Here is a 6,000-nt window from a genome sequence, read left to right on the forward strand (position 1 = left end):
ACCCCCTCTCGATCGACATATTTTACAATCAAGCAAAACGCTACAAAAATGCAACAATGTAAAAAGTAAACCCACCTACAATCTGATATTTCTGATACATCACTAAGCTTTAGAAATTTGTTGTAAAAATCTACTTCCGCGTTTGTTCCTGACACCTGCATTTCAGGCTGGCCGCTCTGGAAACACTCTGCGGAAACGCTCCCCACCCACACTGTTTGGTGCCTCATCTGAGCTGCTGTGACTTAAATTACCATAATAACTAGTATATCATGCAAAAGCGCAGACTCCAACCGTTGATATACTTTGTATAGTTCAAGACTTACGGCAATTTGAAAACATCACTGCACATCATAATGGCAGCTACAGTTTCAATCTTAAAGATCGCGTGCGGCCCCCGGGCCTTAATTTGCCCAGGTCTGGTGTAGGACGTGTTTAGCAGTGGCTTTATATATTTTAATAGCACTTTTTGTCAACTTCAGCCATTTTTATCAAAGTACATTGTAGTCATTCGTTTTGTAAAATGTATTGTTTCCTTTCGCCTGTGAAATCCGACGGTAAACCAGGCTGCAAGCCTCGGGCCTCTCCGCAGCCTGACTCCCCGGAAAAATCTGTCGCCGATTCAACCCTGCAGCAAAACGTAAGGGAAATGAGAGAGGAAATGCGCACTGATATTTACGGGAAACTTGAGTCTTTTGTCTCAGGCTCGGTTAGAAGGGAGATAGCAGCTGCTCTGGAGCCATTCGAGAGCAAACTTTTGTCCCACGGCGAGGCCATTGCTAGCTTGGCGCTCTCTGCTAATGCTCACACTAGCGAGTTAACCGACCTCAATGCTAGCGTTAAAAAAGCTAACTATTACTGTGGATTTCCTCACGAAAAAGTGTGAATATCAGCAGGGTCGCTCGAGGTGAAATAATGTTTATGTGATGGGTCTCCCTGAGGGGTCACGCATTTGTCCATAAAGTGGTGGCCCTCGCCCCATCCTTTTTTGTGAATGACTGAGCATTTCATGGAATCTGCTTTTATACCCAATCATGGCATCCACCTGTTCCCAATTAGCCTGTTCACCTGTGGGATGTTCCAAATAAGTGTTCGAAGAGCATTCCTCAACTTTCTCAGTCTTTTTTGCCACTTGTGCCAGCTTTTTTAAACATATCGCAGGCATCAAATTCCAAATGATCTAATATTTGCAAAAAAATAACCAAGTTTACCAGTTCCAACATTAAGTATGTTGTCTTTGCAGTGTATTCAATTGAATATAGGTTGAAAAGGATTTGCAAATCATTGTATTCTGTTTTTATTTACGATTTACACAACGTGCCTGGGGATAGGTTGATTGGCAACACTAAATTGGCCCACGTGTGTGAATGCGAGTGTGAATATTGTCTGTCTATCTGTGTTGGCCCTGCGATGAGGTGGCAACTTGTCCAGGGTGTACCTCGTCTTCCGCCCGATTGCAGCTGAGATAGGCTCCAGCACCCCCCGCGACCCCGAACGGGACAAGCGGTAGGATGGATGGACAACGTGCTAACTTCACTGGTTTTGGGTTTTGTATATATATGCAGGTAAGAAGGTGATTTGTACCTGTGACAATAAGTACAAAAACTCAGACCCCAGTCAAGTGTGGAGCCAAAAAAACAAGATAATCGGCTGCAAGAAAGTCTCACCCTAGAAAAAATACAAACACTTGGTGAAAACAGGAACCAATGTCGCAAAGAGCGAGCAAGACTGTCAGGCAGAGTGTGGCACGAGGCAGGAATAAATTGCTCTCTGAATAGTGACCAGGAGTAGGTGAGCATCTCGACCACTAATCAGAGGCAGGTGACAAAAATCTGCACCCATGGCAACTAAGAAAACAAACAATGGTACTGAAACAGAACTAACCAACAACTAAGGAAATACTAAACTAAACAAAACATGACCCAGGCAACGAATCATGACAGTATTACTGCTTTGCACATTTCATTGTGTACTCTTGTATGCACAATAAATCAACTCAAAACCCGTTCTTTGGAGCAATGTTCACAGACTGTAGTACAAACCCTGTTTCCATATGAGTTGGGAAATTGTGTTAGATGTAAATATAAACGGAATACAATGATTTGTAAATCCTTTTCAACCCATATTCAATTGAATGCACTACAAAGACAAAATATTTGATGTTTAAACTCATAAACTTTTTTTTTTTTTTGCAAAAAATAATTAACTTAGAATTTCATGGCTGCAACACGTGCCAAAGTAGTTGGGAAAGGGCATGTTCACCACTGTGTTACATGGCCTTTCCTCTTAACAACACTGTGTAAACGTTTGGGAACTGAGGAGACACATTTTTTTAAGCTTCTCAGGAGGAATTCTTTCCCATTCTTGCTTGATGTACAGCTTAAGTTGTTCAACAGTACGGGGGTCACCGTTGTGGTATTTTAGGCTTCATAATGCGCCACACATTTTCAATGGGAGACAGGTCTGGACTACAGGCAGGCCAGTCTAGTACCTGCACTCTTTTACTATGAAGCCACGTTGATGTAACACGTGGCTTGGCATTCATCCATCCATTTTCTACCGCTTATTCCCTTCAGGGTCGCGGGGGGCGCTGGAGTCTATCTCAGCTACAATCGGGCGGAAGGCGGGGTACACCCTGGACAAGTTGCCACCTCATCGCAGGCATTGTCTTGCTGAAATAAGCAGGGGCGTGCGTCCATGGTAACGTTGCTTGGATGGCAACATATGTTGCTCCAAAACCTGTATGTACTTTTCAGCATTAATGGCGCCTTCACAGATGTGTAAGTTACCCATGTCTTGGACACTAATGCACCCCCATACCATCACAGATGCTGGCTTTTCAACTTTGCGCCTATAACAATCCGGATGGTTCTTTTCCTCTTTGGTCCAGAGGACACGACGTCCACCGTTTCCAAAAACAATTTGAAATGTGGACTTGTCAGACCACAAAACACTTTTCCACTTTATATCAGTCCATCTTAGATGAGCTCAGGCCCAGCGAAGCCGATGGCGTTTCTGGGTGTTGTTGATAAACGGTTTTCGCCTTGCATAGGAGAGTTTTAACTTGCACTTACAGATGTAGCGACCAACTGTAGTTACTGACAGTGGGTTTATGAAGTGTTCCTGAGCCCATGTGGTGATATCCTTTACACACTGATGTCACTTGTTGATGCAGTACAGCTTGAGGGATTGAAGGTCACAGAATTAGCTGCTTACGTGCAGTGATTTCTCCAGATTCTCTGAACCCTTTGATGATATTACGGACCGTAGATGGTGAAATCCCTAAATTCCTTGCAATAGCTGGTTGAGAAAGGTTTTTCTTAAACTGTTCAACAATTTGCTCACGCATTTGTTGACAAATTGGTGACCCTCGTCCCATCCTTGTTTGTGAATGACTGAGCATTTCATGGAATCTACTTTTATACCCAATCATGGCACCCACCTGTTCCCAATTTGCCTGTTCACCTGTGGGATGTTCCAAATAAGTGTTTGATGAGCATTCCTCAACTTTATCAGTATTTATTGCCACCTTTCCCAACTTCTTTGTCACGTGTTGCTGGCATCAAATTCTAAAGTTAATGATTATTTGCACAAAAAAAAATGTTTATCAGTTTGAACATCAAATATGTTGTCTTTGTAGCATATTCAACTGAATATGGGTTGAAAATTATTTGCAAATCATTGTATTCCGTTTATATTTACATCTAACACAATTTCCCAACTCATATGGAAACGGGGTTTGTATTTTACATGTTAGCTTCCCGTCGCAGGCAAGCGATGATGGTCGTTGTTGAGGGAACAGTTGTTTGATGTTGGATGCTAGAAAATGTCCGATGCGTTGCAACAGTCAGCCTTAATGCATTGTTGCACATCATTCCATGTGCATTTGCGATACGAGCAGGTGAAATGTGTGGCCGCGCTTGGTGGGTGAAGTCGCGGTGTAGAGAGCGGCTGGATGTGAGGCTAAAGAGGGAGAGGCGAGGCGTGCGGGTGTGTTCAGGGGTTAGAATGCGTGCTTGTTGACGGGTCTGTTGGTCACTCTCCGGGTGGGGGTCTCACTAATGTCATATTAATTTTTTATTTATTTTTTTCCTAATATTTTCGCGATCGACCGGTAGGGTCCAAAAGATCGACGGGTAGATCACGAAAAAAACTGTCGGTGACCCCTGCCATAGATGTGCAGTATTTTCTATTGGTCTGCTTTATATTTTTTTCTGCACTTTAATGTCATTTTTTTTTTGTCTTTGATTGAAGTTTAAGTTTATTTTGAACAAGTATAAAGTTTCAATATGGTACATCACATATTGCATTTTTTTCCCTTACATGTCCTAAAAGGAGTAGGAAGAAGCAAAGCCTTTTTAATCCTACTGTTTTCTACTTCACAGCAATTACTCATATGTTCACTTCCTGTTCTCTATTTGTTCAGGGTTTACATCAAATTCTTCATGAATAGTTAAGTCAGTTATGGTTCAATTCATGAAATGAATGATATAACTCTTTCAATAAGTTCAAGAGGTTTATCATAATTCTTCTTCTTTGTAGTTTGTGAACATTTGTAGTTTGCACAGTTTTACAAACTGGATCATATAGCTGGGTTGCAATCAACTGGGGGCCCGCAGGCCACATCCGGCCCGCTTTTCATCTGGCCCGCCGCATATCACCCAAATAGGCTTGATGAAACCATCAAACTAGGGTTGATCATGTATGCAGTACTCCCTCCACCCCGCAAGGCGCCACAGCGAGGCATATGTGTCACAGTGAAGCAGCAGTAGGCCAGTAGTAGGCCAAAAAAACATCTAAATCAATTGCAAAAATCTGAATTTTAAAAGGGGCTGGCCAACAAAGTATGAATGTTCTACCCCAAGCAAGTGCTTTAGTCGTTGTTTTCTGTTGGACCTTTTAGGCGACGGATACATTGATCCAGCAACAAAAATGGTAGAAATCCGCGTGTAAGCTTCATCACGAAACTTGGTCAAACATTTGTAAGTAGATATAATTTGTGCATAAAGATATTTAGTTCGTTTTGTATTGAAAATGCTCTCTTCGTGATGTCTTTTGTATTCGTGATCGTGTTGTTTTTTGTCTGACAGTAATGATCAAACCTAGTTTAATACTGCTAAATTTGACTAGTAGAGGGCAACAACGCTGATAGTGATAAGTCACAACGTTTGGTGTGTGAATGTTGTGGAATTTCTATTCGTGTAAACATTTGTAGATTATTGTGTGAATATATTAACACTAAACCCTCTATTTTATTTATGTAAAATACACAATGGGCATTATTAATGTAAAATACAAAATGGACATTATTCATGTAAAGTACACAATGGACTTTATACTTTTGTTTTGTTTATTTTGTGTTTATTTTCAGTCTTACAAACCTAAATGAAGGAAGCAGTGTAAAGAAATAAAACTAAGGAAGGAAAATAATACAAAAGAAGGAACATCAGTCCTCAACAAAAACTGGAGCTTCCTTTTCTTCATACTGTTAAATAGCTGCACACGCTGGAAACAAGTAGTGAGGGCAGGATATTGAATTTACTGACAGTGCAGTGTGAAAGCAGATGTGTTTACTTTGCAATTAAGTAAACGCAGTTTCAAAGAAATATTACCTGTTGAGGCACTTTCTAGCAAAACTTTCACAATTCGATGTCTGGCCTTTGAGCCCTTGTGCTCTTAAAAATTGCGTCCCTCTTCATTATTTTGTTGAATAGCCCCCACTAGGCTATTGTTATTTTACCTGAATCAGTGCAGATTTGGGCGTATTTTGAAAGGTTTAGAGGCAAATATATAAGAGATCATGAAAAAAATATTTTAAAATGGGATGGAGTGGATTTGTACACACTTAAGAAAAATATATGTTTTAATGATTTAATCCATTTATCATCACCAAGGCATTACTGCTCTCTATACGACCTCACCTATGGTATGCTTGTAATGTTTTGTGAGTTGTGTTCTTTTGTATCATGACCTGTTGAATGTTTACTGTCCTAACCTGCCTTA

This window comes from Entelurus aequoreus, linkage group LG08 (genome assembly GCF_033978785.1).
Source record: "Entelurus aequoreus isolate RoL-2023_Sb linkage group LG08, RoL_Eaeq_v1.1, whole genome shotgun sequence".
NCBI lineage: Eukaryota > Metazoa > Chordata > Actinopteri > Syngnathiformes > Syngnathidae > Entelurus > Entelurus aequoreus.